At 36.4% G+C, this 27,964-nt stretch overlaps 1 protein-coding gene across 7 annotated transcripts in view; it reads left to right on the top strand.

Moving 5' to 3' along the window:
• The window catches only part of hgo (homogentisate 1,2-dioxygenase), a 1,123,318-nt gene that overhangs the window by 802,949 nt on the left and 292,405 nt on the right, over positions 1–27,964 (top strand). The gene's annotated exons all lie outside the window — the stretch shown is intronic.

Below are 27,964 nucleotides of genomic sequence, written 5' to 3'. Positions count from 1 at the left end.
TTTTTAAATGTTATTGGGGGATTACCCCCGGGTCCGGGGTTTCTGAGGGGGCCGCAGCTTAGAGGTACTAAGACATTTTTTTTTTAATTCAGGAGAGTCTTTAGTTCAATTTTTAAGCCGAATTTCAAAAGCAACGAATATCTGCATTTCGTTTTAATATTATAGCGAAGTGTGAAAAATAAAAATCTAATATATAAAAAGAAAGGCTAAAATGTGTGTTAGTTGGTTGCCGGTGTTTGAAGAGATGCGTCGGTCGATTTTGTCCAAGCTTTCACACAAGTTGCGTTACCTCAAGCGGTGGTTATTACATAGCTTTGGTTGCGATCGACGTACAGGGTCTAGAGATATAGGCCGCAAAATGGACCCGGGTACCTCCAGAATGTGTGGGTAATATGGATATCAAATGAAAGCCGTTGCTGAGACCTCTAAATTAATTTTCATTGTGATATTTGATTTAGTCGCATCAACCTGGCAAAACTGATAAATATGCATGCGAAGCCGAAATAACGACATGAATTAATAATACCCACATACCTATTTACATACGTCCTATGCGATTTGCCTGAAGTTTGGTATATAAATTTGCCTACATATATTAGTATTTACAACCCTTTTTTTCGGGAAGTAGACCGGAAACGGACTGCGACTGAAACTCGGAGTGGGACTGGGACTGAGAAACGGAGTGGAACTGGGACTGGGACTAGAACAAAATACATACCACCCTCTGGGACAGGCAATAAGGGATGAAGAAGAATGAGAAGAACTTGAGTGAAGAGAAAAGGGAGAAGGGGGAGACTGAGAAAGATATAGAAGGAGACGAAGATGGTGATAGATGAAGCGAAAAAGACGGGGTGAGGCGTGAATAAAAGGATTAGAAAAAAGTGAAGAGGGGGGAGGGTAGAGTTAGACGGAGAAATCATATTAAAATGTATGCATATAGGCCAAATTTAGGGCACAACAACTTCTGCCGGGTCTGCTAGTACCTATATATATACAATGGGCATTCCCCTTTTATTGATTCTTGCGATCCCGTAATTTTTAAATCAATCCACTTTTTAAAAACGTTTACATACGTTCACGTAATGTTATTGCATTATAAATAAGATTTTTTTGCATTTGGATGTCGTGACGAAGTAGGTTCAGAGTTAATAGCAAGATAATTTAAAAATATCTTTAAAATCGTAATAGTATTAGCAAAATTTTTTTTACGAAATTGTCCTTCTTTTACAAATATCAAACTAAGCTGAGTTGAACTTGACATACTTTTTCGCTAATGCAAAACAAATCTCAAGATATTTGGAAGAAGGTACTAGAGATATTTGCTGCCGATAAACGCCGCCGCCGATTTTAGTAGTTTTTCAAACGCAGCGGCGGCGTTCGGCGCGCTACTATATTAATACCCAGCTGTACTTGTACACAGGGTATTATTATAACTTTGTACAGGTATAAAAAGAATTAGATAGATATAGACTTTCTTATATCAAAATCATCAATATCGAAAAAAATTTGATTAAGCCATGTCCGTCCGTCTGTCCCCCCATTAACACGATAACTTGAGTAAATACTGAGCTATCTTCACTAAATTCGGTATTACCTGACCCAGAATAGATTGGTATTGGAAATAAGCGAAATAGGACGATGACCACGCCCACTTTTTCGATATCGAAAATTTAGAAAAATGAAAAAATGAGATAACTCAAAAACGAATACCGCTGAGTTATTGAAATTTGGTAAGCGGATTCGTTTCATGACGCAAATTATAAATTCCAAAAATTTTAAAAATGGGCGTGGCACCAGAAGAAGAAGAAAATTTGGAAGTTTAACAAACCGTTTGTCACAAAATTTTATTTAGGTGGCAATGCCGTAATGCCGACGATGTTGACACGTACTTCTTCATTTTGGACAGTCATAAAACAGAGAGTGAGAAACGAGGAGTCGCAGAGTAACAACGTTGTCTTTTTGTAATGTTCTTGATAATAAAAACTGTAATTGAAATCCTGACTGAATAAAACATTATATTATTAACTTTGAATTAAAAATAATTTCTGACAATTTTCATAAGTGATATGTGCTTGCGCCTACGCGAAAATAAAAAAAGAAAAATTCTTGTTAATACCTGCGCATGAACGACAATCGGTCGAGCGGTAGATTGTGCATACACTCGTGCATACAAAAATACATTCGTAACGTCGTGTAAAAATTATTTTAATACATACAATATGCCGAAATTCAGCGAATTAAAAGTGGAGCAATTGCGTCAGAAATTGCGAGAATTGGGTTTATCTGCCGCCGGTAATAAAGCGCAATTGGTAGAAAAGCTGTGTGATTTTAATGAAGAGCGTTTTACGAGTGCTATGAATAATAGTGCGGTATTTAATGAAAAGAAGGAGTTAGAAAATTCCTTTCAGCATACGCATGATGAAGGTAGGCCACTGAGTAGCTCGTCTCCAGTTACAGTGACGTTGCCTTCAAGTTCGAATACGTGTGTTACCACAACGGCAAATGATGCAACGTTTATGGCGCCTTTGCAAACGCATATATATAAAAGTAGTTGGGGAACCAACGATGGCATCTCGCTGCCGACGTATTATGGTGGCGCGGCGCCGGTTTGCCCAGTCACTTTTCCCAACGTTCACGGGCAAGCGAAAATATATATGTCATCGGCCGACGCTAATGGTCGAGTAAATGTAAGTACAAACGTATATAGTGTACCAACCGTGGCACATACATACACAAACAACGCTATGCCTGGTGTTCAAAGCCAGCCTACGATTCAAATATCAGCTGCTAGCGAAAATCACAGACATGTTCATTGGGGTACGCAAACTATAATGTCGCAGCCGACGTTCTCTGCTGATAGCGCAGTCATCGCGGATCGAAAGCGAAACGACGTAGTAAGAAACGAGCTTCAGTATAGCTACAACGTGAACAGGCAGCAACATGTTGGAATGCCTAAAATATTCGGTCGAAACGAAATTTTAAATGGCAACGGTCAACATTTTTGCTGGGGAAATCAAGCACCGAGTGATTATCAAATACAACAAACGAATGCGAGAAGCAACGAAATAATGGAATGACAACATTAGAAGAACGAATGTTGCCACACGAAGTGTATAGAAATGTAAACAATGAAACGAATACAAATAAATCAGTGATTTTTGGTGATGTTCGCGATATTATTGCAATTTTGCCTACATACGACACAAGTAAAAAGAATTTAACTTCTGAACAATTTGTAAAGCGTGTCGAACAACTACGAAATGTGTATAATTGGAACGATAAAATATTGTTGTATGCAGTGCAAACAAAACTTGAAGGTGTAGCAAAAATGTGGATAGATGCCAGGGCAGAAATATTTCTAAATTGGTCACATTTTGCTAATGAATTGTTGAATGAATTTCCATGTTTTGTAAATGCTGCTGATGTTCATATGGAACTAATAAATATGAAGCGAAATTATAGTGAAAGTGCCGAATCTTTTTACTATAGAGTTTTAGCGACGGGTTGACGCCGTAATATTGACGATGCATCTATAATAAAATACATTTTATACGGAATGAATGACGTTGATTTAAAGAGAAGTGTATCGGTTAATAACTACAATACGTGTAATGAACTTTTACGGGCGATAATTAATTATTGCAAATATAATACGGTGAAAACATCAAATGCGGTAAAGCGCGTTGAAGAGTCAACTCAGGCCAGTGTAAAGAAAGATAATCAAACGAAGAAAATTATTTGTTATAATTGTAATAAGCCCGGACATCTTTCGCGAGATTGTTCAGAGCCGCAAAAACGTGAACGATGTACAAAATGTTTGAAGGTGAGTCACTCCACGAATAATTGGAAGACGACGGTAGCAAAAACAAATTGTAATTCTGTGAATAAAGTTGAGAATGATTTTCCTATTAAAGAAATCGAAGTAAATGGTTTGAAAACTAATGCATTCGTAGATACTGGTAGTTGTCGTACGTTGATTAGAAAATCTTTGGCGTGTAAATTCGGAAAATTGGATAATTGTTGTATAACATTGAAGGGTTTCGGAGGAGCATCATATGAGTGTACTTCGAAACTTAATGTTGCGTTGAATATAGATGGTAATATGTGTACACGGAAATGTTAGTGGTAGACGATAATATGATTGATTATCCGGTGCTATTGGGTATCAACGTAATACATGGAAACGATAAACATTTCGTGTTCAAAGGCAATCAAATGTGGGTTATTGAAAAACTGAATAACGAAATATTGAAACTTAAAGATGGTGAATTTGGTAACTTGAGCAAGATGTTGCAAAAATATAAACAGTGTTTTAGCAACGAAATGGGTACAGTAGGTAAAACAAATATAGTAAACATGAATATATTATTAACGTCAGATATACCTATCGACTTCCGTTCGAGCGCCGGTCTATTGTAAAGAACATTATCGAAGACTTATTGAAATGCGAAATAATCCGTCCGTCGTGTTCTCCGTACGCGTCTCCAATCGTGCTCGTGGAAAAAAAGGATAACAGCTTCCGAATGTGTGTTGATTATCGCCAATTGAACAAGATTACTGTAAAACAGCCATACCCGATGCCGATTATTGATGAGCTTTTTGCAAAGTTGTCTGGTAATAACTTCTTTACTACGTTAGATTTTAAAATGGATTTTCACCAAATTGAAGTGAGTGAGTGTTCGAAGAAATACACTGCATTTGTGACCAACGAAGGTCACTACGAATACAATCGCATGCCGTTTGGGTTAGTGAATGCCCCTGCCGTGTTTCAAGAAACTATGAACAAACTTATTAAATCGTGTGAATCGAGGAACATTATTGCGTATTTGGATTATGTAATTATTCCAAGTCAATCGGTAGAAGAGGGTATACGAAAACTAGACAATTTTTTGTGTGTTGTTAAAGAAAACGGTCTAACTTTACGTTTAGATAAATGCGAATTTTTGAAAGATGAAATTGATTTTCTTGGACATAAGATATCACGTGACGGTATAAAACCGGGTGAAAGAAAAGTGCAAGCGATAAAGGATTTTAAGGTACCCACGACACAAACTGAAATTAGAAGATTCCTCGGGTTAACCGGTTTTTTTTAGAAAATTCGTGGAAAACTATTCTAACAACGAAAGCTAGTAGTGAAAAATTTGAATGGGGCGAGTGTCAACAGAGAGCATATGCCACTTTAATTGACAGACTCTGTAACTAACCAGTGCTGAAATTAGAAGATTCCTCGGGTTAACCGGTTTTTTTTAGAAAATTCGTGGAAAACTATTCTAACAACGAAAGCTAGTAGTGAAAAATTTGAATGGGGCGAGTGTCAACAGAGAGCATATGCCACTTTAATTGACAGACTCTGTAACTAACCGGTGCTAGTTTTGTACGATTCTAATGCGCAACATCAAGTACACACTGATGCAAGCAGTGTAGGTATCGCAGCAGTTTTGTTGCAAGCGAAAGGTGAAGGTGACAAGTGGCAAGCGGTTATGTATTTTAGTCGTCACTGTACACCTACAGAATCGAGTTATCATAGCTATGAACTCGAAGTATTGGCAGTTGTTGAAGCATTACAACAGTTCCGTATATACTTACTAGGTATGTCGTTTAAAATTTTCACTGCTTGTTCTGCGATTTCGTCTCTAAAAGCTAAAACTCCACCCATACCACGTATTTCGAGATGGTTAGTCCGTCTAATGGAATACGGCGCTGAAATAATTCATATATCTGGGACTAGAATGGCTCACGTCGACGCAATGAGTCGTGCTCCTGCACCATCGAACAAAATTCTACGTATTGATGATGCTGATGATGATTGGTTGTTGACAATGCAACTAAAAGACCAATCCATACGAGATGTAATAGCAGTGTTGAAAGGCGACAACGAATCACCTCAATCTAAACATATTCGAAAGGATTACTGCCTTCAGCGACATCGCCTATATAGGCGCATAGATGGTAATTTATTGTTTGTTGTTCCTAAGGCAGTATGATGGCGTGTAGCTCGTTATTGTCACGACGATTTTGGTCATTTTGGTATCGAGAAAACCATAAGACGAATTCTTCAACATTTTTGGTTTCCAAAAATAAGAAAGTATGTAAAAGACTACGCGGTATCTTGTGTGGAATGCTGCTACTCCAAATCGAAAGGTGGAAAACCAGAAGGTGTGTTATACACCGAACCCATGGAGTCAATTCCATTTCGACTTTTACATATTGATCATTTAGGGCCATTTGTTAAAAGTAAGCGAGGAAATACACATATTATTGCGATTAGTGACGCTTTTACAAAATACATTGTGGTGAAACCGGTACGTAGTACTAAAACTTTACCGGTTATACAAGCGTTGAACGAGGTATCTAGCTATTTTGGGTTACTTGCTCGCATAGTCACCAACCGTGGCTCAGCATTTACTTCAAAACAGTTCATGAAGTATTGCACTGACAACAATTTAGTACATATTAAAACTGCTGTCCGAACTCCACGCGCTAATGGACAGGTTGAACGTGCAAACCAGCTAATTTTAACATATCTCCGTACTACGTCTTCAAATCCAAAAGAATGGGACGACCATTTGCGTAAATTACAATCGTCAGTAAATTCCCAAACAAATTCTACAACTGGATATACTCCGAATGAACTTATATTCGATTTTAAATTAAACGATATCATACAAAATCAACTACTATCAACGAAGAGAATGAACAACTATACAAGATAAACGTGACATCGCCTGGTCTTCAATTCAAGAACAACGTAATTTGTGGAAAGAGCGTTTTGATAAAAAACATAAAACGCCCACTGGTTATAAGGAACATGATTTAGTTGTAATTCAAAATAAACCTTCCGCAACAGGTGAATCCCGTAAAATAGAACCAAAATATCGTGGTCCATTTGTGGTGGCTAAAATACTTGGTAAAGATCGTTACTTACTTACCGATATCGACGGTATGCAAATCAGTCAGAAAAAGTTTGCATCCGTTTATTCGGCAGACAAAATGAAACCGTGGTGTTCTATGCCACCCGAACTTGATACATCTATCGACGATAATTCATCCGACGAAGAAGATAGTGAAGTTGCTGACATCGGGCCTATGCCATTATCAGGAGAGGCCGAGCTGTCACAAAATTTTATTTAGGTGGCAATGCCGTAATTCCGACCATGTTGACACGTACTTCTTCATTTTGGACAGTCATAAAACAGAGAGTGAGAAACGAGGAGTCGCAGAGTAACAACGTTGTCTTTTTGTAATGTTCTTGATAATAAAAACTGTAATTGAAATCCTGACTGAATAAAACATTATATTATTAACTTTGAATTAAAAATAATTTCTGACACGTTAAAGATATTACTTTGAAATTTGGCAGAGATACTACCCTTGCCAAGTTATATAGACTGAGTAGACCTAATGGTCTAACCTTAACAAAATTTGCAATAACTATGGTATTTAATTACATACGACTGATATTCTACCTCAGTAGAGGTATGGTTTAGCTAAGAACAAAAGTTAAACAAATTTTGAAAATGGGCTCCCCTTTTTGTTACTCTTTCCAAAATGCTTGACAGTTGTCTTCAATAAAATAAAAGTTTCGCTTATTATTAAGAAATCATGAGCTGAATACCGGCTTATAATAATTGATTATTCAATTATTATGTTTTTTCTAAGAGAAATTTAAAAGAAAGAAAGAAACATTTACTGGCATATTGCGATGGTACCATTTTGAAAACCGCCACGTTGTCATCATTTGTAAACTCGTGCTCAGTTTTACATATATATATTTGTTTGTTTTTAATGGTGTGTTCAATTTATACTTATAATTAAGAATTCATGAGCTTAACATCGGGTTATAATAATTGAATATTCAATTATTATATTTTTTCTAAATGAAACTGAAAATAAATAAAGAAACATTTACTAGCATACTGCGATGGTAACATTTCGAAAACCGCCACGTAATCATCATCAGGCACTTTCGTAATGTTATCAAAGGTTTCACTGGCTATCCTGCTTTACTTTATACATTTTTTTATTGGAAAATAAATTTTTTATTTTTATTTTTTTTGAACTTCTGAGTTCTCTGGAATTGAGGACATCTGTTCATAGTACTAGTGGCTAAATGTCTATTTTTGCAAACCTCCATTTTTTTGATTTATTTTTTTATTTTGTTGAAGTTCATTATACCTTGTAATAACAGTTTTGAAGTTCAGTTGATTGCTGAAGGATATATTTTTATTTATTTTCATTTGTATTTATTTTTAGTTGATTTTTTTTCCAAAAGTCTAGAATTCATTTATTTTGCTTTAAGTACATTTTTTGCAATTTTTACGTCCTGGATTTTTCTGTTTAGTAAATATTTTTTGGTTACCTTGGGTTGACTACACAATCCCTCAAACATTTTCTTGATCGTTTTTGCTTTTTTTACTACCGCTAAACCTAATCACAGGGTTAGGATTTGTTTAGCTTGCTTATTTATCTTGGTGTTCAACCCCAATTGGCTCGAAAAAGTTTTCCTTTTTCGTGAGTGTCTGTTTTCGTGTATGGAGAGGGGAGACGGAGCGGAAGGAGTTGCTGGTGGATTGGGATTATTCAACGCGAATAAGAGGGTAACAAGGAGCGTGAGTAGAGCACTGCAGAACCAGGTCGCCGGATCCATCTTCACTCAGATTGACACGGGCGTACCCCATCCCGTAGATTTTTTACAAATAGACTTATTTAACAGGTGCGGGTATTCGGTACGGTAAGGGAAGAAATCGTCCGTTCGCCCAGGGTTAGAGTTTCTGACAGCTTTTATTTGAGCGAGGGTATAGTAGTCTGAATTTTTCGAGGAAAATCGACCAACTTTTTGAAATGTCAGATACGGAGAAGCCTGGTGCCGTTGGGGGTGCAATTGCACGTGCAGCTGGAGGAGCGATCCCTAAGCGAAGGGAGCCACCAGTGAACGCGGGTGCTGTGGGCTCGGAACCTCGGAGTAGCGGAGCCAGTACGACAGCTGCCAACATCGATCAACTAAAATTATGGCACAAGAGAACGAGCCTATGGTGCAGTACATGAACGAGGTCCGCCACATCCGAGATAACGTTTCGAACCCCAGCACACGCATCGCTAACATGAAGACATCGGCACAGACGTTAGAGCAGCAGTCCCAGCGGGCATCTACTCCAGAGACGAGGAATGTAAGGAATCTATCAGCCAAACAGCGTGTCAATGTAGATGCAGCAGGGGGGTTTCAGGTACCGATAGGAATGCCCAGGACCACCGCGATGGAAGAAGTTCAATCTCCACAAGTGGCAAGTTAAGTTTGACGGTACAAACAAGGGAATTACGGTGGAGAGCTTCATTTTTAGAATCGAGAAGCTGAGGCAGCAGCACAATATCTCTCACTTCCAGCTTTTCACCGATTTCCATTGTCTTGTAACGGGCTCTGCCTTGAAGTGGTACTGGCAAGTTCTAGAAGATCATGGGGGCGAACCCTATCAGGGTACAGACTGCCTGGAGACCAACTCACCTACAAAATTTTAAAAAGGGTTTATAGTAGTTTGTCGAATGAAAATGCGGGGGTGTCGAAAGTCGAGCCAAAAAGTCTACACCAAAGAAAGTTAGATTATGAAGCCGCAAGATATCGAATTTTTTATGAAGAAATGGTAGCAAGGAAAACAAGCAGGAATTACAATAAAACAAAGAAAATGAGGGAAAGAAAAAAGATCATGAAAAGAATTTTTAATAAAATAGTTTCAACAATTGTCACGTAGAAGGGCGACAACCGTTTCTTCGCTCGAAGATCGGTGATAGGGACGTCTTAGCCTTGCTGGATTCAGGTGCTGGCCCGAGTTGCCTAGGGAAAAATTACGAAAAGTAATAGAAGGCAGAGAGGGTAGCATCATCCCATTAAATAATCAAAATATACGTACAGCGAATGGCGGCGAAACGCCGGTGGTTGGTGCTATCACTCTGTCTGTCTTTTGGGATGGAGTGTATAAGGACTTTGAGTTCCTTATCGTACCAGGCCTCCAGACAGAGGTTTATTTAGGGGTGGACTTTTAGCAGGCTTTCGGTCTAAATGTTGTTAGTCGGGGGGTTAGCACGCCTTCAACCCACACTGCCGTGGCAGAATTGGTACCCGCCGAGGCCGATTTATCTTTTGATGCCGTGCAGCATGTCCTTGCAAGAGAGAAAACTGTGGCTTTATAAGGAATCAAGGCGCAGTTCCCATCGTTTGCTATTTTGGGGTTAGGTAGAACTAGTGTAGAAGAGCATATAATAAAAATTGTAGATGAAAAGCTCCCAGTGCAACAGATACACTATCCCATATCACCAGCGATCCAAAAGCTAGTTTTCAAAGAGCTGGATAGGATGCTTGGTCTAGGAGTGATTGGGGAGACCAACAGTAGCTGGAGCTCGCCTGTATCGCTGGTGATAAAGGAGGAAAAGAAGCGGTTGTGTCTCGATGCGAGAAGAGTTAACGAGAGGGCTATAAAAGATGCATACCCACTACCAAATATTGATGGGATTCTCAGCCGACTCCAAAATACCAGGTTCATTTCGGCCTTCGACCTAAAAGATGCCTTTTGGCAAATACCTTTGGAAAAGAAGTTCCGAGAGAAGACAGCATTTACAGTGCCAGGACGTCGCCTTTGCCAGTACACAGTCATGCCGTTTGGACTGTGTAATGCAGCACAAAGAATGTGTAGATTAATGGACAAGGTTATACCCGCTTCTTTACGTGATTGTGTTTTTGTGTATTTAGACGATTTGTTAGTTTGTTCTGTAGATTTTTCGACTCATTTATGTTTGTTGGAAAAGGTCGCTAAGTGTTTACGTGAAGCTAACCTTACCATAAATGTCGATAAAAGCAAGTTTTGTTTCAAGGAAGTTAGGTACCTAGGTGATGTAGTGGGCGATGAATGCATCCGAACCGATGCGAAAAACGTTGCAGCTGTGAGGGATTTCCCTGAACCTAAAACGCAAAAACAGCTCCGACGGTTCCTAGGGATGTTAGGCTGGTATCGCCGTTTTATCCAAGACTACGCCACCATTGCAGCGTCGATGCACGACTGTCTAACAAAAGAAAAATTAAAAAGGTTGACGATGACAGAAGAAGCAAGAAAGTCGTTTGAGCGACTAAAAGAGAGCTTGATTTCCGCTCCCGTACTGGTACACCCTGGCTTTGACAGACGCTTTTACATCCAGTGCAATGCTTCGACAGACGCAGTGCGCGGGGTACTCTTTCAGTTAGACGACGAGAAAACGAACGACCCATAGCTTACAAACTAAACAAAGTGCAGCGTAATTATAGTATCACTGAGCTTGAGTGCTACGCTGCGGTGATAAGTGTGAAAAGATTTAGGCCGTACGTCGAAGGTCTACCCTTCACCATCATAACCGACCACGCGAGTCTTAAATGTTTAATGAACCAAAAGGACCTGTAAGGAAGACTCGCGCGGTGGAGTTTAAAACTTCAGGCGTACGACTTTCAAATCGAGCACAGAAAAGGAGCACACAATGTTGTACCCGATACGCTGTCGCGAGCGCACATGGAGGAAATGCAGCTATCAGACAGACTAATGGACATTGACTTGGACTCGGACTAGTTTAAAACTGAAGAGTATGACGATCTTAGAAAAACCGTAACAGAAAACCGGGACAAACTTTCAGAACTATGCGTGTCGGACGGTTACGTATATAAACGGACTCAGTTTTACCGGGGGAACGATCTTCAGCAGGACCAAGCCTGGAAATTCTGGGTACCGTCGGAGTTGAGCGCAGGGTTGGTATTACGACATCTTGCTTACGTATTGGGCAAGAACTTTGATGATCATCTTAAGAACTTGGAGGAAGCTTTCCAGAGAATTGCTGGCGCTTGTCTGAAGTTAAGTCCCAAAAAGTGTGCGCTGTTTAAAAAGGAAGTAAATTATTGGGGTCACAAGGTAACGACAGAGGGCACCTGCACTGCAAACGAAAATTAGAGGCTGTAGAGGATTGGCCAAGACCACAGAACCTACATGAATTGAGAAACTTCCTTGGGCTGGGCACATATTACCGCCGATTTGTACCAAATTTTTCCAGCGTAGCCCATAGCCTCCTTGAGCTTACAAGAAAAAATTAAGCTTTTGAATGGAAGAAGGAACAAGAAGTGGCTTTCCAAACATTGAAGGAGCGGTTGTGCACTGCCCCAATGTTAGCATATCCGATACCAGGAGCAACATTTATTCTAGACACAGATGCGAGCGGATATGCTATAGGAGGCGTTTTATCACAACTGGTCGATGGACAGGAGAAGGTAGTTGCATATTACAGCCGTTCGATTGGAAAACCAGAGGGGAACTACTGCGTTACGCGGAGAGAGCTGTTGGCATTGGTAGAGTGCATTAAAAATTTTCACAAATACCTCTACGGCCATCGATTCCGTGTCAGGACAGATCACGCAGCGTTAAAATGGCTTCCGCAGTTCAGTAATCCGGAAGGACAATTGGCACGGTGGATCGAGCGACTACAAAGCTATGACTTTTCCATTGAGCATCGAAAAGGTAGTACCCATGGAAATGCCGATGCAATGTCACGAAGAGCATGTGGTTTGGAATGCAAGCACTGTTCAAAGGCCAGGGCTAAAGAAGACATTATAGATGTCCGGCTAATGACTATAACGTGTACGGATGAATGGGACAAGAACAACTAGGAAAGTGTCAGCTAGAAGATACAGATATGTCACATGTTATGCAAGGGTTCGAACGAAACAAAAGACCAAATAGAGAGGAGATGTCAGCAGAGATTCTCACTGCGAAGTCGAATTGGGCACAGTGGAACAGTTTAGAATTGATATCCGGTTGCTTGCATCGAGTGTGGGAGAGTGAGGATGGTCAAAGAAAAAAGAAAGTGATAGTTGTTCCCAGAAAGAGGATTCTTGACGTGCTCAGCGAGCTGCATAATGGTCCAAGCAGAGGTCATCTTGGAATCACGAAGACGCTCGAGAAGATTAAACAGAGATTATGGGTTGGTTGCCGTCAGTCGGTCACTGAGTGGATTGGGAACTGCGAGGTTTGCAGCAGAGCGAAGGGGCTCAAAACCCGAAGCCATGGCCAGATGAAGCTATATAACTCAGGTGCGCCATTTGAAAGGATCGCTATGGATGTCGCCGGTCCATTTCCTTCTAGCAACGGCGGAAACAAATGTGTACTGGTAGATATGGATTATTTCAGCAAATGGCCAGAGGTATACCCAATCCCAAATCAAGAAGCGGAAACAGTAGCAGAAGTGTTTATAAACAATTGGGTTGCACGGTATGATATACCAATGGAGTTACATTCTGACCAAGGCAGGAATTTCGAATCAGCTGTGTTCCAGGAAATGTGTAAATCATTGGGCATTAGAAAAACACGGACAACTGCATTGCATCCTCAATACGATGGTATGGTAGAACGATTCAATAAAACATTGGAAGATCAATTAAGGAAAGTAGTAGACAAGTACCATAAAGAGTGGGATACCCGCCTACCATTATTCTTGATGGCTTACCGATCAGCAGTGCATGAGAAAACGGGCCAAACCCCTGCAAAAGTAATTTTTGGCAATGACCTTAGACTGCCAGCTGATTTGAAGTTTGGCATAGATGCCAATGCGGAGAGAAATGTCAAGAAATCCACTGGTGATTTGGAAGAAGAGCTAAGAGAAATACATGATCTGATAAGGCAACGAACAAAGATTATGAGTGACAAGATGAAAGCCAGATACGATAAAGCAATTAATTCGGAAGGTTTTTAGGAAGGAGATTTGGTGCTGTTGTACAATCCACAACGTAAAAAAGGTTTGTCCCCGAAATTGCAGTGTAATTGGGAAGGCCGATACAAAGTTGTAAAACGGATCAACGATGTAGTGTACCGCATACAAACCATCGGTAAACCACGAGCCAAAATGAAAGATGGAGAGATTTGTCTGATCGGGACGATCAGACTTAGGTGGAGGGCAGTGTTACGAATGTTCGCGGCACTAAGGGGTACTGCCATCTCTAGGCCGATGCTAAGCAGTGACGTGAATTCACATCAATAAATCAATCATTATGTCTACACATACGCGTGCACGCGGCGGAGAAGCAACGCACAAGCACATGCAGATAACTTATCTGAAATGCTCCTAAAGGTATGCAATTGTGATTGTGGAAGTGTCGCTCACACGTACAAGCGCATGGGGTATGAGAGAAGCTATAAAAATTATACATCTGTAGTTGTAGCTGAGAGATTTATAACTAACTCTGGGGTACTTATTTTTATATTCTAATTTGTATTTTAAATTTTATAAAAATTGAATCCATTTATTTTAATACGAAAAATATTAATATTAATAATCAAAAATTTTCTTTGTTTGAAGCAACAATTCAAAAACAACTCAAATCTATTTTTTTAAATTTTAACAAGTTTAAATAAATACAGTAAAATTATAAACCCTACAATACTCCCCCTTCAGAAGAATTAATATTAAATAAATTAAATGTAACATGTTTCTTTTTTTTTTGTAATATCATTTGTGTCACTGTTAGTATAAGATGTTTGAGTTGTTTCAATTATAGCTGGTTTGAGTCTATCTATTAAAATTGTTTTAATTTCATCTCCTATTTCAATTTTAAAATATTTGTTATCCCTTTCCACAACTTTATATGGTCCTTCAAATGGTCGCTGCAAATTCTTTTTATTTATAACTCTTATAAAAACATATTTACAACTTTTTAAATCGTTTGGTATATAAATGCCAGTATCAGAATTTGATTATGTATTAAATTTGATTTAAAGTTATCTCGTAAACTACTTAGAATATCTGTGGGAGAAAACTTTTCTTGAGAAGGAACTACTAATTCACCGGGAAGACGTAAATTTTGTCCGTATACCATTTCTGATGACGTAACTGAAATATTTTCTTTTTATATCGATTGTAAACCCAAAAGTATTATCGGAAGTTCATCATACCAATTACTGACTCCATTTCTTGCCATAATCGTTGCTTTTAATTGTCTGTGAAATCGTTCTACCATACCATTTCCTTGAGGATGATATGCAGAAATTGTAATATGGTGACTACCAAGCAATTTTGTTAATTCTAAAAACCACTTTGACGTAAATTGTGCACCTTGATCAGTGGTCATTTGTAAAGGAACTCCAAACCGCGAAATGTATTCTCTTAAAATGTATTTGCAACTACTGTTGCTGAAATTTCTCGTAATGCATAAGCCTCTGGCCAACGTGTAAATCTATCAATTATTGTTAAAATATAACGATGTCCTGGCAGAGGTCCGACAATATCTAAATGGATATGTTCAAATCTTTTGTTAGGTACTGGAATTTTTTTAACTAGAGATTTTGTATAACGATTTACTTTAGATTTTTGACAATTTATACCTTCTCTCGACCAAATTTTAATTTCCTTGTTCATTTTTGGCCAAAAATATTTTTGGATAAAAAGCGACGTGTAGCCCTGACCCCAGAATGTGTAATTCCATGTAGCATATTAAACACTGTCTTTCGTAAATTATTCGGTACAAATGGTCTAGGATATTCACCTGTCATTTCGCACCAAATACTAAAATTTAACAATGGAACTTCAATAAATTTAAGATTATGTAATTTATCTGAAGATTTTAACTCTTTTAATTCTTCGTCTTGACTTTGCTCAAATTGCAAAATTTTGAAATTTGATTCTGTATTTTTAATAGCTTCGACTTCAAAAGCTCGAGATAATGTGTCAGCTACAACATTCTCTTTACCTTTTATATACTGAATATCAGTAGTGAACTGTGCAATAAACTCCATATATCTAGTTTGCCTGGGGCTTCGTTCCGTCTTTGCATTTAAAGCAAATATTAAAGGTTTGGGATCAGTGAAAACTGTAAAATTTCGCCCTTCTAAAAGGTATCTGAAATGTTTAATGTTAAATAAATAGCTAGTAGTTCTGTGTCAAATGCACTGTATTTAGTTTCAGATGAAGAAAGTTCTTTTGAAAAGAAAGCACGAGGCTCTGAAATCCCATTAAACGTTTGATGTATGACACCACCAATTGCTATGTTAGAAGCGTCTACATTTAAAGAGAGTTTTGCATCTTTGTTGAAGTGGTTCAACAATATCGTAGAGGCAAACTTTTCTTTAATGCTCTCGAAAGCCTTATTTGATATGTCGTCCCAAATTAAAGTCTTGTCACGTCTTTTATTCGTTTGATTTATTAAGTCATATAATTTTGACGTAAACTCCGCTAATTTTTATATGTACCGATGGTAGTAGTTAACCATCCCAATAAATTTTTTTGTCTGTTTAACTGATTTTGGACATTCGAAATTGCGAATAGCTGATAGCTTTTCATCAGAAGGTCGAATACCTGTTCCAGAAATGTTACTAGGTACACCAAAAGTAAATTTACTTGGTATAATGTTTAAACCATACTCTGTAAGGCGTTGAAAAAGGATATATAAATCTTTTAAATGTTGTGCTTCGTCTTTACTTGCAATAAGTAAGTCGTCGATGTAAGCATATACAAAACCTTAGTCATTTATGAATCTTTGAAAGTTTGTGCAGAATTTCTAAGTCCGAAAGGCATTGTCATGAATTCAAACATACCGAAAGGAGTTGTAAAAGCAGTTTTATTAATATCTTCTTCAGCCAAAAGGAAAATAATTTTGAAAATATATTTTTATTATGTAGGTTCATATTAAAATCCTGAATGTGGGGTAGAGGATAACGATCGGGTACAGTTACACTATTTAATCTTCTAAAGTCACCACAAGGACGCCAATCGTTTTCTTCTTTCTTAGGTAAAAGATGAAGCGGAGAGGCCACTGAAGAATTTGAAGGCCGGCAAATTCCTGTCTTAACCAAAAAATCAAATTCTGTTTTAGCGACTTTGAATTTAACCTGTTATAAGGGCCTAGGCTTAGAAAATGGAAGGCTTCCTTCCGTTACAAGTCGATGCACCGTTGTATGTTTAACAGGTTTTGTATAGTCTGGCTCCGCAATAAGTGACGGAAACTCTTTTAATAATTTTGTATATCAGCTATCAAAAACGTAAAAAGAATTCACGCCTTAAACCTAAATTTACATTTAAAAGCCTTTTCCTGAAAGTAGAAATTGTTGAACCGTGAGCTGCTGTGATAATTATATCTGAACGTTTCTTATGAGCAAATTTGGAAGCAGGTAATACCGAAATTTCTGCCCCACTATCAATCAAAATATTGTGTTTATTATGTTTGTCAAAAATGAATAAGCGACTAGTTGAAAATTCTAAATTCCCGTTTTCGTCGCTGCAACAACGGTCGAATTTAGTTTGTCGAATCTTTATTTTTATTGTAAGAACAAGGTTGTTCACAATTTCGAGCGTTATTTCCAAATTTTTAGTGGAATCTACACAACCAATTTGGATTATTACTCGAGTTAGAACGACGCCTAAAAGAATTTCTAAAAATTTTCCAAGAATTAGATCCCGACCTATACTGACTTCGATACATTTCTGTTTTAATTTCAGCTAACTCCAAAGAAAGTTTCTGAAAATTTTCACATATCAAAGAGGTGGTTTTAACTAGATTTTCAATAACCAAATTTTGAACTTTTGTATCTGATATTGTATTTACTGAGAAAACTTCTTTTTTATTCATAACTTCAAAAGTTTTATCCGGTAATTTTACTAATTCATTAATATTATTAGAACTTGAGCTAGCCAAAATTTCATTTAAATTTTGGGAAGTTTTCTCACCCAAATTCTCTTTAAAATATTTTCACTAAAATTTGAACCGGCTAACAAAATTAATGACCGACAAAACTCAGAGGGTTTGCGATCACCCATTTCAGAATCATTTAAGATTTTGTCAAGTTTGAATTTTCACTAAGAGAATGTCTTTCTATTAAAACTTTTTTGAGTTCACTAAACTTGTTAGTGAGGGGAGGGTTTTGGATAAAATCGAAAATTGTTACTATTACGTCTTGTGGAAGTGCTGCTATAATGTGTTCGTATTTGATATTCTCTTCAGTTATATTTTTGATGCTTAATTGTGTTTCAGCGTATATAAACCACGCTTCTGGACAACTAGTCCAAAATTGTGGAAGTTTGACAGATATAGAACAAATTTCAGAATTATTTTGATTTGCATATGGATTTACTAAATCTTCTTGAGAAGAATTATTCTGTAAATCAATAAGCGAATCATTTAAATTTTGTGTGAGTGTAGAAGTGTGTGTATTGTGTCGGGGAGAATGAAACATTTTAACTAAATTGAAGAAGGAGTTTACAAATTTAGTAAGCAATTAAATATCAATATCAAAAATATTTATATTTTATAATAACTGTTTAAATAAACAAAACAATCCAATCTCAAATTTCTTCTTCCAAAATTTTTGTTATTTCTTCTTCCAAATTCAATTTGATCCTTTTAATATCGTGCAATGGCTTTAAAATTGTTGATGAAATGGACATTGTATTGTGCAATGGCTTTAAAATTGATTGATGAAATTGGACAATGTATTGTGCAATGGCTTTAAAATTTATTGATGAAATTTGGTAATCAATTTAAGATTTAAAACGGGGCGGTTTTGCAGTTTTATTTATCATCAATTAATTTTGTTTGTTAAAAACACTCAAATGAATTTACACAGTTTGGTTGTAGTTGCTTTCGTTTTTAATATTCCTTTCTTCTATAATTTCTGCTTTGATATTGCTTTTGTTTTGTAGTTCTAGTTTAAATATTTATTGCCAATTCTTATTTTCTCGATGTTGTTCAACAATATGGCGTAACTGATAAAAATTATATATTGTAAATTCAAAAATTATAGAAGTGAATTTAAACTGATGGTCACACTAACTTTTGGTTTGTTCGAATTTCTGTCTGATTTTAGGCGCACTAATAAATTATGTTTGTTTGTGGTAGTACATTTTTATGCGTGCAATAAATATTTAAAATATCACATTCTTTTTTGTTTAAAGGTTAATGTTTAGTTAAATCCTCCTGGCAGGTTTGCCAATTGTTGGGTACTTATTGTAACGAATGTTAGCAGCCCTGAGCGATGCTATCGTCTCTAAGCCGATGCTAAGCAGTGACGTAAATGCACATCAATAATTCAATCATTATGTATCTACATAAACGAAACAATAACTGCGTCTACATATATGTACCATGTACGTATACGAGCAGCGAAGAGTCAATGCACAAACACATGCATATATCTTATCTGAGTTGTCACAAGAGAGAGCAATAATTTGTGCACGTAGTTGTGGCTGGCGATTTTGTAGCCGAAACTAACTAGTAAGTTCTGAAAATCGAAGAGCCTAGAAGTATGCAGCGTAAACTATAAAATCGGGGCAGGCGAGTAAGAAGTAATTCAGTTTGATTTGAGCTGTCAAGCAGTTACGACTAAGACGATATCTAGCGAGCAATAGCAGTATTATTTTGAAAGTCAGTTTGGTTATTAAGCTATTCGTTGCACAGTTTGAGTGTTGTTGTGAAGTATTTTAATAAAGGCCATTTTTCCATTATTACATATTGGAGTTATTTATTCAACAGTTTTGCGATAAGAACCTAGCAAAAAGGCAAATAAGAGGATTTGCAGCAAATTCGTTACAATTGGTGTCAGAAGAGGAATTGTTGAATAAATTCCAGAGGACAACAAGGACATGGCAAAGTTCAGTGAATTGAAGATCCAGCAACTAAAGAAGGAGTTGGAGAGCCGTGGATTGAATACAAGCGGCGTTAAACTTGAACTTCAGGCACGGCTACGAGAGGCAATGTAAGCAGAAGGAATTGATGTGGAAGAGTATGACTTTGATCTTGATGGCGAGGAAATAACAAAAATGGAAGAAACACCGCAGACAATGGCGAACACAGACCTGAACATGATATTGGCTGCAATATCGGCACAAATGTCCGAAATGTCATCACAAATATCTAACAACATGTCATCACAATTGGAATCACAGGAAACACGTATAACATCCAAGATGGAAACTCAACTGGAAGAACAGAAAACGTATATGTCATCACAGATGGAATCACAGGAGAACCGTATAACATCGAAGATTGAAGCACAAGTAGCACGAATGTCCTAAATGTCGGCACAAATATCAGCGCAAATCTCTTCACAACTGGAAGAGCAAGAAGGACGTATTTCTTCGAAGATGGAGGCGCAAGACACAAAAATTTTGCAACTTGAGAACAAAATCGATGCCGAGATTGAAACATTGAGAGGTCGTATACAGGAGTTGCAACTAATTCGCCCAGTTGTTTCAGCAAGCAATACGAAGGAAAAAACTCCATCTTTTGACGGTTCTGTTCCTTTCCAGGTCTTCAAGCTACAGTTTGAGAAGACCGCAGCAGTGAACAACTGGAATGCGGAAGATAAAGTTGCTGCACTGTTCGTGGCATTGAAGGGGCCAGCAGCGGAAATGGAGCGGAAGTGAGCATAGGAAATAGATATTCCAAATTTAGTTGCAAAACCGTCACCAAAGAGCGAATGGGACTTTGCAGGAGTTTGCCTCGGATGCTGAAAGGTTAGCTCATCTCGCAAATGCGGACGCACCCGTGGAATACACCGAGAGGGTAAAAATCCACAGTTTCATAAATGGCATACGGGACTGGGAAACGAAGCGAGCTACATACGCAAACCCAAAACTGACATTTGCTGAAACGGTATCACATGCATTAATCCAGGAAACAGCGTCGCTTCTATGTAAGCCAGTTTTCAAAGCACGCTGTGTGGAAGTAGAAAGGCCAGATTGGGTAGACACAATTTTGGAAGCACTGAAGGGATCTCAACAGAAGAATGCCGGAGTTATTAAATGTTTAAAGTGCGGCAACTCAGGTCACATTGCACGTCATTGCGATCTTGGTCCTAATAGTTCTAACAATGTGGGTGGCCGTAAACGCAAAGCTGGCAGAAATGAGCAAGAGCGTGTCGGATGTAAAGAACGAAAACTTGCCCCGGCTATTAAATGCCCTGTGATATCTGTGTCGCAAATTGGCAGAAAATCGAGCAGTCTTACCGTCAGAGGGAATGTGGATGGCAAAGAACGAGTACTGACTGTAGATACGGGCGCATCACATTCCTTGATCCGACCTGACTTGGTCAACAGGAGAGTAAAACCGTTACCTGGAGCAAAGTTGCGTACGGTCACTGGCGAGTATAACCAAGTTCAGGAAGAAGTGATATGTGAAGTATTGATTGGGAAGGTCATGGTTCTACACAAATTTGTTGTGGCGGAGATTGTTGATGAAGTTATATTGGGAGTGGATTTCTTGGTTGACCATGACATGAAGATCGATATGCAGAGAAGGGTGTTGCGTTATGAGAACCAAGATGTGCCACTTAAATTTAGTTTGGAAAAAGGGTTCAGCAGTAATCGGGTACTGGTGGAGAAGACTCGACGAAGGCCACGAAATTCAAAGGTAAAAGTTGATGGAACAAATGGGCCAAACAAATCAAAGCCGAAGGTACCTGTGAGCGATACACTGGCATTGAAAAGCCCTGACGGACGTACTAAAACGAAGAAAGAATGCAAGGGTGGTTTCAAGCCAAGGCACACGACTGTTGTGAAGCGTCAGAACGATACTGATTATGCAAAGCAAATCCGTCCAGCGCAAGCTCTGCGAAGTAGTTCTTCATTGGCCGAGCAACAGAGTGCGAGGGAACGATCCAGAATAATGAGTAGTAAGATGGAACACAGGTACGACAAGGAAAATAATTCGGAAGGTTTCCGGGAGGGAGATTTGGTACTGCTATACAACCCTCACCGGCGGAAAGGTGTTCCATCCAAATATCGGTGCAGTTGGGAAGGCCCGTACAGAGTTGTGAAGACGATCAGTGATGTCATCTGCCGCATGCAAGCAATTGGGAAATCACGAAATAGAAGAGTGGTACATTTGGCGATGCTAGCAGCGTTTAGATCGAGAAATTTGTCTGATCGGGACGATCAGACTTAGGTGGAGGGCAGTGTAACGAATGTTAGCAGCACTGAGCGATGCTATCGTCTCTAAGCCGATGCTAAGCAGTGACGTGAATGCACATCAATAATTCAATCATTATGTATCTACATAAACGAAACAATAACTGCGTCTACATATATATACCATGTACCTATACGAGCAGCGAAGAGTCAATGCACAAACACATGCATATATCTTATCTGAGTTGTCACAAGAGAGAGCAATAATTTGTGCACGTAGTTGGGGCTGGCGATTTTGTATCCGAAACTAACTAGTAAGTTCTGGAAATCGAAGAGCCTAGAAGTATGCAGCGTAAACTATAAAAGCGGGGCAGGCGAGTAAGAAGTAATTCAGTTTGATTTGAGCTGTCAAGCAGTTACGACTAAGACGATATCTAGCGAGCAATAGCAGTATTATTTGAAATTAGTTTGGTTATTAAGCTATTCGTTGCACAGTTTGAGTGTTATTGTGAAGTATTTTAATAAAGGTCATTTTTCCATTATTACATATTGGAGTTATTTATTCAACAGTTTAGCGATACGAACCTAGCAAAAGGGCAAATAAGAGGATTTGCAGCAAATTCGTTACATTATTTTAATATTCTAACTTGTATTAATTGTATATTCCGATCAGTTCTCTTTTAATTTAACTTGTATTTTTATATTTTATAAAAATTGAATCCATTTATTTCAATACGAAAAATATTAAGAAAATCGGCCCCAATTAGCGGCTTAGCTATATTAGCTTTCAAAAACGTAAAAGGAAATTCACGCCTTAAACCTAAATTTACATTTAAAAGCCTTTTCCTGAAAGTAGAAATTGTTGAACCGTTAGCTGCTGTGATAATTATATCTGAACGTTTCTTAAGAGGAAATTTGGAAGCAGGTAATACCGAAATTTCTGCCCCACTATCAATCAAAAAATTTTGTTTATTATCTTTGTCAAAAATGAATAAGCGACTAGTTGAAAATTCTAAATTCCCGTTATTCGTCGCTGCAACAACGGTCGAATTTAGTTTGTCGAATCTTTATTTTTATTGTAAGAACAAGATTGTTCACAATTTCGAGCGTTATTTCCAAATTTTTAGTGGAATCTACACAACCAATTTGGATTATTACTCGAGTTAGAACGACGCCTAAAAGAATTTCTAAAAATTTTCCAAGAATTAGATCCCGACCTATACTGACTTCGATACATTTCTGTTTTAATTTCAGCTAACTCCAAAGAAAGTTTCTGAAAATTTTCACATATCAAAGAGGTGGTTTTAACTAGATTTTCAATAACCGAATTTTGAACTTTTGTACTTGATATTGTATTTACTGAGAAAACTTCTTTTTTATTCATAACTTCAAAAGTGTTATCCGCTAATTTTACTAATTCATTAATATTATTAGAACTTGAGCTAGCCAAAATTTCATTTAAATTTTTGGGAAGTTTTCTCAACCAAATTCTCTTTAAAATATTTTCACTAAAATTTGAACCGGCTAACAAAATTAATGACCGACAAAACTCAGAGGGCTTGCGATCACCCATTTCAGAATCATTTAAGATTTTGTCAAGCTTTGAATTTTCACTAAGAGAATGTCTTTCTATTAAAACTTTTTTGAGTTCACTAAACTTGTTAGTGAGGGGAGGGTTTTGGATAAAATCGAAAATTGTTAATATTACGTCTTGTGGAAGTGCTGCTATAATGTGTTCGTATTTGATATTCTCTTGAGTTATATTTTTGATGCTTAATTGTGTTTCAGCGTATATAAATCACGCTTCTGGGCAACTAGTCCAAAATTGTGGAAGTTTGACAGATGTAGAACAAATTTCAGAATTATTTTGATTTGCATATGGATTTACTAAATCTTCTTGAGAAGAATTATTCTGTAAATCAATAAGCGAATTATTTAAATTTTGTGTGAGTGTAGAAGTGTGTGTATTGTGTCGTGGAGAATGAAACATTTTAACTAAATTGAAGAAGGAGTTTACAAATTTAGTAAGCATTAAATATCAATATTAAAAATATTTATATTTTATAATAACTGTTTAAATAAACAAAACAAACCAATCTCAAAATTCTTCTTCCAAATTCAATTTGATCCTTTTAATATCGTGCAATGGCTTTAAAATTGTTGATGAAATGGACATTGTATTGTGCAATGACTTTAAAATTTATTGATGAAATTGGACAATGTATTGTGCAATGGCTTTAAAATTGATTGATGAAATTTGGTAATCAATTTAAGATTTAAAACGGGGCGGTTTTGCAGTTTTATGTATTATCAATTAATTTTGTTTGTTAAAAACACTCAAATGAATTTACACAGTTTGGTTGTAGTTGCTTTCGTTTTTAATATTCCTTTCTTCTATAATTTCTGCTTTGATATTGCTTTTGTTTTGTAGTTATAGTTTAAATATTTATTGCCAATTCTTATTTTCTCGATGTCGTTCAACAATATGGCGTAACTGATAAAAATTATATATTGGAAATTCAAAAATTATAGAAGTGAATTTAAACTGATGGTCACACTAATTTTTGGTTTGTTCGAATTTCTGCCTGATTTTAGGCGCACTAATAAATTATGTTTGTTTGTGGTAGTACATTTTTATGTGTGCAATAAATATTTAAAATATCACATTCTTTTTTGTTTAAAGGTTAATGTTTAGTTAAATCCTCCTGGCAGGTTTGCCAATTGTTGGGTACTTATTGTAACGAATGTTAGCAGCACTGAGCGATGCTATCGTCTCTAAGCCGATGCTAAGCAGTGACGTGAATGCACATAAATAATTCAATCATTACGTATCTACATAAACGAAACAATAACTGCGTCTACATATATGTACAATGTACGTATACGAGCAGCGAAGAGTCAATGCACAAACACATGCATATATCTTATCTGAGTTGTCACAAGAGAGAGCAATAATTTGTGCACGTAGTTGTGGCTGGCGATTTTGTAGCCGAAACTAACTAGTAAGTTTTGGAAATCGAAGAGCCTAGAAGTATGCAGCGTAAACTATAAAAGCGGGGCAGGCGAGTAAGAAGTAATTCAGTTTGATTTGAGCTGTCAAGCAGTTACGACTAAGACGATATCTAGCGAGCAATAGCAGTATTATTTTGAAAGCCAGTTTGGTTATTAAGCTATTCGTTGCACAGTTTGAGTGTTATTGTGAAGTATTTTAATAAAGGCCATTTTTGCATTATTACATATTGGAGTTATTTATTCAAAAGTTTAGCGATACGAACCTAGCAAAAGGGCAAATAAGAGGATTTGCAGCAAATTCGTTACATTATTTTTATATTCTAATTTGTATTTTTATATTTTATAAAAATTTAATCCATTTATTTCAATACGAAAAATATTGAGAAAATCGGCCCCAGTTAGCGGCTTAGCTATATCAGCTTTCAAACACGTAAAAGGAAATTCACGCCTTAAACCTAAATTTACATTTAAAAGCCTTTTCCTGAAAGTAGAAATTGTTGAACCGTTAGCTGCTGTGAGAATTATATCTGAACGTTTCTTATGAGGAAATTTGGAAGCAGGTAATACCGAAATTTCTGCCCCACTATCAATCAAAAAATTTTGTTTATTATCTTTGTCAAAAATGAATAAGCGACTAGTTGAAAATTCTAAATTCCCGTTATTCGTCGCTGCAACAACGGTCGAATTTACTTTGTCGAATCTTTATTTTTATTGTAAAAACAAGGTTGTTCACAATTTCGAGCGTTATATCCAAATTTTTAGTGGAATCTACACAACCAATTTGGATTATTACTCGAGTTAGAACGACGCCTAAAAGAATTTCTAAAAATTTTCCAAGAATTAGATCCAGACCTATACTTATTTCGATACATTTCTGTTTTAATTTCAGCTAACTCCAAAGAAATTTTCTGAAAATTTTCACATATCAAAGAGGTGGTTTTAACTAGATTTTCAATAACCGAATTTTGAACTTTGGTATCTGATATTGTACTGAGAAAACTTCTTTTTTATTCATAACTTCAAAAATGTTATCCGCTAATTTTACTAATTCATTAATATTATTAGAACTTGGGCTAGCCAAAATTACATTTAAACTTTTGGGAAGTTTTCTCAACCAAATTCTCTTTAAAATATTTTCACTAAAATTTGAACCGGCTAACAAAATTAATGACCGACAAATCTCAGAGGGCTTGCGCTCACCCATTTCAGAATCATTTAAGATTTTGTCAAGCTTTGAATTTTCACTAAGAAAATGTCTTTCTATTAAAACTTTTTTGAGTTCACTTAACTTGTTAGTGAGGGGAGTGTTTTGGATAAAATCGAAAATTGTTACTATTACGTCTTGTGGAAGTGCTGCTATAATGTGTTCGTATTTGGTATTCTCCTGAGTTATATTTTTGGTGCTAAATTGTGTTTCAGTGTATATAAACCACGCTTCTGGACAACTAGTCCAAAATTGTGGAAGTTTGACAGATGTAGCACAAATTTCAGATTTATTTTGATTTGCATATGGATTTACTAAGTCTTCTTGAGAAGAATTATTCTGTAAATCAATAAGCGAATCATTTAAATTTTTTGTGAGTGTAGAAGTGTGTGTATTGTGTCGTGGAGAATGAAACATTTTAACTAAATTGAAGAAGGAGTTTACAAATTTATTAAACAATTAAATATCAATATTAAAAATATTTATATTTTATAATAACTGTTTAAATAAACAAAACAAACCAATCTTAAAATTCTTCTTCCAAAATTTTTGTTATTTCTTCTTCCAAATTCAATTTGATCCTTTTAATATCGTGCAATGGATTTAAAATTGTTGATGAAATGGAGATTGTATTGTGCAATGGCTTTAAAATTGATTGATGAAATTGGACGATGTATTGTGCAATGGCTTTAAAATTGATTGATGAAATTTGGTAATCAATTTAAGATTTAAAACGGGGCGGTTTTGCAGTTTTATGTATTATCAATTAATTTTGTTTGTTAAAAACTCTCAAATTAATTTACACAGTTTGGTTGTAGTTGCTTTCGTTTTTAATATTCCATTCTTCTATAATTTCTGCTTTGATATTGCTTTTGTTTTGTAGTTCTAGTTTAAATATTTATTGCCAATTCTTATTTTCTCGATGCCGTTCAACAATATGGCGTAACTGATAAAAATTATATATTGTAAATTCAAAAATTATAGAACTGAATTTAAACTGGTGGTCACACTAATTTTTGGTTTGTTCGATTTTCTGCCTGATTTTAGGCACACTAATGAATTATGTTTGTTTGCGCTAGTACATTTTTATGCGTGCATTAAATATTTAAAACATCACATTCTTTTTTGTTTAAAGGTTAAAGTTTAGTTAAATCCTCCTGGCAGGTTTGCCAATTGTTGGGTACTTATATTTATATTCTAACTTGTATTTTTATATTTTATAAAAATTGAATGCATTTATTTCAATACGAAAAATATTAATATTAATAATCAAAAATTGTCTTTGTTTGATGCAACAATTCAAAAACAACTTAAATCTATTTTTTAAATTTTAACAAGTTTAAATATATACAGTAAAATTATAAACCCTACACTAACTAGTAAGTTCTGGAATTAGGAAAGCCTAGAAATATTCAACGAGGAGGTCGGACAGTAGAAGGGCGACAACAGTGGAGGCGAGAAATCAGTTTCATTTAAGCTATCAGTCAGTTTGGTTATTAAGCAAGCTAGTTACAAAGTATAAGTGTTATGTGAAGTACTTTAATAAAGGCCATTTTTCCATTATTCAATATTGGAGTTATTTATTCAACAGTTTAGCGATACGAACGTTAGCAGAAGATTGCAAATAAGGGGAATTGCAGTAAATTCCTTACAATAAAATAAAACAAAATTCAAATAAATTAACTAAAATTATAAAATAACATAAAATTATAAAACTAATTAAAACAAAATTACATACATAAATACATAAAGTCCAATATTTGCGTAAAATCTAATAGATAACATTAAATATATAGATACAATTAAGTAAAAGAAATAAAATCAAATAAGTAAATAAAATACATAAATGGGTAAAATGAA

The sequence above is a fragment of the Eurosta solidaginis genome, chromosome 2 (genome assembly GCF_040869045.1).
Source record: "Eurosta solidaginis isolate ZX-2024a chromosome 2, ASM4086904v1, whole genome shotgun sequence".
Taxonomy (NCBI): domain Eukaryota; kingdom Metazoa; phylum Arthropoda; class Insecta; order Diptera; family Tephritidae; genus Eurosta; species Eurosta solidaginis.
This window is presented reverse-complemented; position numbering and strand designations above follow the sequence as displayed.